Below are 9212 nucleotides of genomic sequence, written 5' to 3'. Positions count from 1 at the left end.
GCTGCTGCTGGACTACGCATAACACACTGGTGGAAAGGAGAAACAGATATTCATAGATATTTATTTAATTTGTGGTGCTTAGAAATCTGGTTCTAAATAAGCTTGCTAGGGAGCAAGAAGTCAGTGGGACATATATTGCTGGGGAAACATGCAAAATAATGCCCTGTTGAGAACCCCATCACGGAAGCCTAAGGACTGCTGCACCAGTCCCTATGAATGAAATTCCACCGATGCTGGAGTGCTCTACACCCTCTGTGGGCTCTTGGCTTGTTCCTTTCTTAGTCTGGTCAACAAGCAAGGGTTTATAGAGTCAGCTGCATCACCCTTGTGATTTCAGTACAGGCAAGAGAGTTTCCAGTCGCTTGACTCAGGCTGCCTCCCTGGTTGTTTTGTATGCTAAAATTAGGGGCTAATGTCTGGCTGAGCTGTATAAATGGATCATTTTGTGACATTAATGTGTGAAAAATGCTAATATTAGCCTAAGAGAATGCCACTTTGCTCCCGTTAAACGTTACTCTTTTATCATCCATTTTGATCTGCTGTTGGAATGACCTGTTTCATTCTTTTCCGAGACGGGCTGCTTTTTTAAGACACAAGGCTCCCCATAAATCACCACCACAATTTTCAGACCCGTTGCTACAAAGCTGATGCAATGCGGCCATCGTTCTGTTTTGTTTTTCCTCTCAGTTATTCATCCATCTCCTCTGTATTTTTATTACGCACAGGCCAGCGTACAAATACACGCCATGGACAAGCCCTGCCAAAATACCTACAGAGTGAGACATTCAGTCTTCCATGTGCCAAAAGAAAGTGTTTGGCTGAAGCGGAGTTCCTGTAAATATTCCCACTGGCCTGAATGAGCCAATTCATCTGAACCGAGGAACTAGCCAAGGTGTAAGGAGGTTTTCATACAATTTGATCTAGATGTACTGCACCTCCCAAATTTAAACACCATTTGGGCTTTCTTAGGGGCAAAGAGTGGTGTTAAAGTCAGACCTCCTGTAGGACAGTAGGAACTGCTGGAGTAGCAACTACTCAATTAGATCAGCTTCAATTCACACTTGAAAAATTTCCCCAAATAAACAGAAAATCTGCTGTAATGTATCAAAGAATAAAGAACATTTCTTCATTTTAGTAAGGATTGTACATGAGAACTGTCAGCGTTGCTATGTCAGCTTTGTGCATTGACAGTGTAATTGGCTGTTTCTCTCTCTAGTCCATACCCAGTTGTTTTGGTTTTGTTTGATTTGTTAAAGATGTATGTGTAGAATGGTTGTTTTCTGACTGAGTAATTGCAGCCAGCCCCCACAAATGTGGGATTAAGAAGGCAGGTGTCTAATTCACATGAATTCTGGATTCTCCCCCGCCCTCCCCCATATCACACTTTGGAATCCTACTTTGATTGATTATTTGATATAAAGGAAGCTTATATGCCCTTCAGAAATACTTATAAGGTGGTTTACCAAACACAGGATCTTCCACAGGGTAATTTGTCTCAGCACAAGGACACACATTTCTGATAAGCACAAAGAAGGACCATGGCTCTGGACTTGGCTATTCTACCCTTCAGTGCTGGCTCCAGATTTTGGAGATTTTGGAGTCCCTCCATGGACTTCCCTCCCTCGGGGAGTCTGCCTCCTTAGTGCCATTATCAAAAGCTTTTGGTCTTCCTCTTACTCAGCATTGCTACCAACTTGGCAGAGAGCCAATGAACAAGGAAGCAGTAGCATCTATTGCTGCTCCTTCTTACCACAACTGCTGTCTTGGCCGGAGCAACAGATGGGTGCATAAACAGGCAACAATGGTGAATAGGAGGAGCAAGTCAGGATGCGGGCGCTGTCCATGGTACCCTGTTAGGGTGTGGACCTTTAGCAGGTGGCTGACCATGCTGACCCTTGATGCAAACCCTTCCACCATTGATCAAAGCATCATCCTTAAGGAACTTCTGATAAGTCAGAGCTTTCCAAACTGTGTGTCGCAACACGTTAGTGTGTCAGCTGCAGAGTGTAGGTGTCATGTGAACGCTCCCCGCACTCCTCCCAGGGCTGGAAGGGGGTTGGTTTAACCTCCGGTCTGCTAGTAAAACTGAATTACTGAATCATGAAATGATGCTTGTCTAAAAAGTGTGTCACCAACATGAAAAGTTGGGAAAGCTCTGTGATGAGACATCTGTAATTCAACAGAATGCCGTGCTGTTGCAATCTGATTAAGTGGACCTATGCTCCAAGTCACTGACAGAAATGCACAGAAATATTTCCAGTAAGCCCACAACTTACATGAGGGTTACATTCTGGGGATTGTGCCTAAAGCCAAAATCATGTACAGTGGTACCTCGGGTTACATACGCTTCAGGTTATATATGCTTCAGGTTACAGACTCCGCTAACCCAGGAATATTACCTCGGGTTAAGAACTTTGCTTCAGGATGAGAACAGAAATTGTGCTCTGGTGGCACGGCGGCAGCAGGAGGCCCCATTAGCTAAAGTGGTGCTTCAAGTTAAGAACAGTTTCAGGTTAAGAATGGACCTCGGGAACGAATTAAGTACTTAACCCAAGGCACCACTGTATAGTCAAAAAACATTGGTTGGGGTGGCAGGTGGGATTTCCAAAGTCTTTTTTCCCAGACGGCCACCCCCTTTCTGCACCCTTCTTTATTTTTTATTTTTTAATTGCCAAGCATGTAAAACAGAATGTGCACAAGTTAAATGTACGTAAGTTGCAGGCTTACTGTAGTCAAGTCAACAGCAAAACAAAACAGAGTGTAGTCGGTTCTCTATTTCTCTGGAAGCATGGTCTCTCAGTGAGATTGACTAGAGTAAGCATTGATAATTCAGTTGGAGAGAAAGCTGCTAAATACTATCTTGTTCACATGTTGTGATGGTTCTGCTAGCTCAGTGCTGTCCCACCCCCATTACTATATGGTTTGTTATGAAAAATGACACTTATTCAAGCCATCAGCTAGCCATAACTGTTGCTAGAGCATCACTAGAGATGGACTATTTAGCAATTCATACTACTGAGATTTCAGCTGGCTGATTAATATTAAAACAAAAAGTCAATGAAATGCAAATCCTGCTTGCTACAGGTAAAGGAAAGTACTAAGGATTTGTTTTGTTATTTTTGTAATAGCAAAAACAAAGCAACGCTATCAGTACAATTACTGAGAAAAGAGGAGGGCATGAGATCCAGTAATATTAGCATGGCATGGGTCATTAGTTGAATCCCACCCTTCCCATTCTAAGTTGTTACTTGCACAGAACAAAGTCTGCCTATGCAAGGGAGATCCCCACTCTCCTCCCCTGTGTGATGTCTGTGCCCCATAAATCTGCTCTGGTGGGCTGAAGGAACACCAAAAACAGGTTTAGGGTGGGCATGGGAGGAAAGTCTCATTGTACAAGCAGACCTCTTTCCATGCATGCATACCCCACTTAGCATTATGTTGAGTTTCACTTGAAGTATCATGCAGGGGTAGGGAAGCTGTGCTGGACCACAAGTTAACATCCCTGCCCATTGACCCTGCTGCACACCAGCAGGAAGCAAGCCCTTCTTGAGATGTGAATGCTCTGAACTCTCTCCACAGTAGACTCAGGTTTATAGGCGTGTAAATAAAACCAACTATATTAAAGACACTACCATCCCCATGTGCCTCATTTTCCCAAAGGAAACACAAGACTCACACTGCTCAGCAGAGACTGGAGTGGCTCGTAACAGTGTTGTGGAACACTAGGAAAGCAAGTATCTAACCCAAGTATCTTTAATAAAGAACTGGAAAAGGAACCAGGAAATTGTAAACAAGTAAGGTTTATCTGTTGGTGGGCTCAAAATTATACAGCCTTAATAAGAGATGAGGTCACACAACCTCCTAGTGAGCCTAAAATGATTTTTAAAAGGGAAGTTTTCCCCAAAAAGGTGTTAAAACCTGATAAATCTGTGTAGATTTCTAACAGGTGGAAAAAGGAGGCGAGGGGAAGCCTGAGAAAATAGATGTTTCTTTTTAAGATAAACAAGAATCTAAAGGCATTGTACTCAATGGGCAGTCTTGCATAATTCTGTTAAAATATACTAAGTTTGTGCTAGTACTATTCTTGAAACCTACATTTTAAAGAGAACAAGTTCTAGTGTTATGACATCCCAAGCATCACACACACTGCTCAACTACCTTCAAGCTTGGATTGATGTATCCATGCTGCTGGGGGATGTGCCCTAACAAAGGAGGAGGGAGAGAGAAATGTGCTTTCAGTTATGGATTGTTGTAGTCAGGCTGAAGTTCTATTTTTCTTATTATTTTATTTTTACCTGTGAAATGCCAGGTGTTGCTGGATTACAACTCCCATCACGCCTGACCATTGGCCATGCTGGCTAGGGCTGATGGGAACTGGAGACAAACTACCATTGGAAGACCACAGGACTGCCACTTTTGTTGTATAGGCTGCTGTTGAGGTTTTCTTCTGTGTGCAGACAGTTTTATTGTCATCTGAACTGCATGTTTATTTCATTGCACACTTTTCTAATGAAAACACTTTTTTTAGTTTTGCCCAAAGTTGTTGAGTTTGGGTGTTGTTGTTTTTTTGCAAAATCTCAAAAAACGAAGATTTTGAGCTATTTTTAAGGAAAATCACCCAAAAATGACACTGCCGTTGCCAAATGTTTGGATTTTCCCAGACGTTTCAGCAATTTCCACCCAGACACAGCTTCCAACGGCTGGTTGCCAGCTATGTCCAGGAAATTTAGATGTATGGCAACCCTTTGCAGTTTGGAGAGACAGCTGAGAAACATCTAGAATAAAAATAAGTAAATTTTTAAAATATCTTACTGGTAGGGGTTTCTTGTTCTGGTGATCTGGGAGAAGGTGGCTCATACAAACAGTTTTCGCAATATTTATTTCTTATCTTTGAGGCGAACTTGACCATTCAAAACATTTTAGCCATTCACACCCTCTAAAATGCCATCTCATGAAATTAATGTACTAATCAATGTTTGCCTTTAAGGCTGAATCAGAGTAAGGCAGCACAGCAAAATGTCTTATTTTACAGAGGCAGCTTCTTTCTGTAAATGGCTGTTTAAATTTTCATTGGGTTGTGAAAGTAAGGACTGGTGGGGAAGGGGACAACAGACTGGATAATCTGCCAGGTCCAGTGTAGAAGGAGAGGGCAATATTTTACCCAGTGTAAAAATAACAATAAACAGATGTTAAGGGCCCCTCCAGTGGTGCTTTCTCATGGGTGTGTTCTGCAACATGTCAAAGATGCAATAATAGTGCACTTGTGGTGAATTAACGCTGGATTGATGGCATATCATTCTGCCTTATTAGTTGTTCTGCCATGTTTATGGAACAATACCATATTACTTGCCTCTGGAGAGGCAGATTTGCAGAATAGTGCCATGAAGTTGGACCAAAGAAACATCTGTGGTATGAGAAGTTGCACAATTTTAGCGGGAAGCTATGGGAGATACACTCATGGGAAATAAACCCCAAAACTGTTGAAAACGTGGGAGGATCTGCCACCCAAATCATAAATGCTTGGTTGCTAGAGAGTCACAAACAGGTGGTGGTGTGGTATCATGTCCTTCACATTTAATTGTTTAAAAATAGAGACATAGCTATTAGCCACGAAATGGGACACCCTATATTCACTAGCAACATATCCATTGAGTCCTGAGAGATAATAGGAGAGGGCTAATGTGGACTTCCAGAGGCCTAAGGCTGGCCTCGCATGGATGGAAACAAAATGGACTTTTACTGGGAATCCCACAGAACAGTTCTTCCTTTCATAAATGCAGCCTAATGGTAATGCTAATACTCACCTCAAAGACTCTGCTTCAGTGAATTCTGAGGTAGGTTTTGATTCTGAGATGTGTTTGGCCATGAACACACATCCCCTGTGCTGTCAAGTGTCCATCTTTTCCTTCCTCCTTCCTCTTCTCCTCCTCCTCATTGTTTTTCCTTTCCTGCAACCACTGTCTGTCACATAGTTGTGAGCCACCATCTTCTGTGGGCTGAAAAAGAGAGAAAGAGAGAAACCTACAATATTTTATCCATAGATAAAAATACAGACATTCTTATCTGATTTTAGAAAATGCACACACTAAAAACAAAATGCATGGTGTATGGACAATTGTTCAACTAGACATTTAATTAAATCATAAATGTTGAGAAAGGGAAACATTTTATATCTAAAAAAACCCAAAAACCATTTCTATGTTTGACCAGCTGTACCTCCAGCTTTGCTAGTAACTCAGTTTCACACTGATTCCTCCCACTGTTTCTTATGGGCAACCTCTGGCTGAGGGGCACTGAATGCAGCAAATGATTCATGCCCCTGACACATTTTCTTATTCTTCCCATTGCTCAGCCTTTATCACTTTTCTGTTCTGGAGAAGCAATTTCCACCAATATTATTTGGCTTTTTATCTTTTTGCCATCTGCTACTTGTCCACATGCAACTTACTCCAAGAAAAAGAGGAAGAAGTGAATCATTATCAGACTTTTAAAAGGTTTTTTAAAAAGTGTTGGCATTCTGAAAAGCTTCTTTCCCTTGCCAGATCTTGACATTGTAGTTGGTTGCCTAACTGAAAATGTTTCCTCTCCTGTACAGGGATGACACCTACAAAGCAGGGTTCACAACGGTTGTCTCCTATGGCATCTCTCCACTTGCCAAACAGGCAAATAAACATTTACCAGGGTGAGGGGGCTCCGCTGTCCCTTCTGCACCTAGTCTTTACATACTGAAGTTATGAAACCCAGCATTTTGTGTGTGTCCTGTTTTCTAATCAACCCCAAGCAAATGAAAGCTTGCTTCCATCTATCTGTAAAGTGTACTTATCAATGCAAATACGTTTAGTCACGGCATGTCAATAATGGCTGAATAACAAAATGGTTCAAGTAGCAAAAGCAGAAATAAAATAAATAAAATATAAAATAAAATAAAATAAAATAAAATAAAATAAAATAAAATAAAATAAAATAAAATAAAATAAAGCAGTGCAGTAACCAGCTGACCCTCTAAGGTTGTCAATAAATTATACTAAAATAAGTATTTTTGGCCTCCTAAAACAGATTCTCAATTATGGAACTATTGTGATAACTTGATGGTTTGACACTTATTTTGCCTGTAACAACTGTGTCTAATAGTTCCTAGGAAAGCTTTTGAAAAAGAATCGAGAGGCATTAATGACTTACAAATAACCCAGTTATTATCACTGATGTAAGTAAAGAAAGTCATAAGTTGCCTACTATGCCTTTTAAGTTTCTCAAGTGGTGACCCTGTATACTACAGGAGACATGGAGGGAGCATTGCTTTGCAATCCTGACTTAATGCAGGTGACACTGGTGGAGCTCCCTTTGCTGTTCACTGATTTTCTTTGAGTGCACTCTTAACAAATATTCCTGAGACCTCAGGATCAGTGGATGATGCTGAATGCTACTTTGGTTACTGTCTTCGACAGATTTTGGGCTATTGGTGCCACTGCTGCTAATGCTACAGCCACCACACAGCTGATCTGCAGCCAGAGAATGACGATGTCCTAGCCAGCAATGCCATCACCGGACTCCTGGTGAGAATCCTGGCTCCCAAAGTTGTGGATCTGTATGATATGCATGCAACAATCCTGATTTTGTCATATTCAAACTTTATATTTTTATGTGTGTACATAGAGTGGTATGCACCCCTAAAAAGCTTGTGAAGCAGCCCACAGAGGGAACATAACCTGGAAAGGAAGGGCACAAAGTCATAGTCTGTTTTACCAACCAAAGCATGGCTAGGCAAACTAAGGCCCGGGGCCCGGATCTGACCCAATCGCCTTCTCAATCCGGCTCACGGATGGTCCAGGAATCAGTGTGTTTTTACATGAGTAGAATGTGTGCTTTTATTTAAAATGCATCTCTGGGTTATTGGTGGGGCATAGGAATTCATTCATTCCCCCCCAAAAAATATAGTCTGACCCTCCACAAGGTCTGAGGTACAGTGGACCGGCCCCCTGCTGAAAAAGTTTGCTGACCCCTGAACCAAAGGATTGCTCTCTAGGCACTTCTGAAGGAGCTATTAAAAAAAGAAGCACTAACAGCATCATATCCACAGTTTGATATATTTCTGAGCATCTCAGTTCTGTAATTCTACTCACAATTGCACATGATGATAAGCCTCACTATACAGAGCAACCTAAAAAATATTGACATGGCTTATCTATGATTAGCAGTGCAATTCTATGCATGTCAACCCAGAAGGTCAATGGGACTTACTCCCCAGTAAAAGATTACAGCCGAATTTATAGCAGGAATGGGAAACCTGTGGCTATCTACATATTTGTTAGACTACAATTCCCATCATCCCTGACCACTGGCCATGCTGGCTGAAACTGGTGAGTTCAACAACATCTGGAGGATCACAGCTTCCAACTCACTGATTTATAGGCAACACAAATCCCCCAGTACTTTATGCAATACATATATTTAGCTATCTCAACGTAAGGGCCTGTGATAAACAGGTGGCTGACCCTGTCTTCATAATCTCTAGAGTCAACAAATATTAGCTAAGAATATCTGGCTAAGGGCGTACCTCTATATATACATACACGGCTCTGAAATCATCTTTAGCAAAGCAATAGCTTACAACTTACAACATGTTGCTGTGTTATGGTCATACTGCATTTTTGCTTGAGGGAAGGGGAGGTGGGGTGGTTTGAGAGCTCTCTGAAATGTGCATGAGGAAACCTTGCAGCAACTTGTTAGGAGAGAAAGTCACTTGAGAGTTTCGAAGCTGGGGAAGCCAGGCCTGTCCCAACTTGCTTTCCAGCAAAAGACCCTCATCAGCTCCCAGAGCACACCTCAGTATGAAAGAGAACAAATTTGCTTAAGGCTGATTGAGGGCTGGCTTGGAGTAATGTCTACAGGTATGCAGTCATCAGCCAACAAACACAAAGCATCCATCAGCCCCAGGGCTCTCCCATTCTCTCTCCCCCATAAGAGACAGTGTTGTGGAAAGTCTCCGCTTCTCTGGCCTCATGGGGAGGGATTGGTGGGGGTGGCCCTCCTGCATCTTGTCTAATTGTTTTACAAGTGGTTTCCAACAGATGTAGCTGTGTTTCACAGATGAGTTACTTAGTGCAGTTAGAATGGGAAAACCCTTACAATCCAATGATAAAGCTACTACAGGGGAAAATGTCATCACGGCATCCCTCAGAAAAGCACACCAAGTTTAAGAGGTGAAAATGATC

General features: G+C 41.9%; 1 long non-coding RNA gene across 1 annotated transcript; it reads right to left on the bottom strand.

Moving 5' to 3' along the window:
• Positions 1-4271: 4271 nt before the first annotated feature.
• LOC310754027 lies at positions 4272-8982 on the bottom strand. The gene is made up of 3 exons (XR_014543546.1): positions 8616-8982; positions 5805-5996; positions 4272-4775 (listed from the first exon to the last, which is right to left on the bottom strand). It is a non-coding gene; the product is annotated as an uncharacterized lncRNA (long non-coding RNA).
• Positions 8983-9212: the final 230 nt, after the last annotated feature.

Source organism: Podarcis filfolensis, assembly GCF_964270895.1.
Source record: "Podarcis filfolensis genome assembly, chromosome: 2".
NCBI classification, from domain to species: domain Eukaryota; kingdom Metazoa; phylum Chordata; class Lepidosauria; order Squamata; family Lacertidae; genus Podarcis; species Podarcis filfolensis.
The sequence above is the reverse complement of the archived record's forward strand: the minus strand, read 5'-3'. Positions and strand labels throughout refer to the sequence as shown.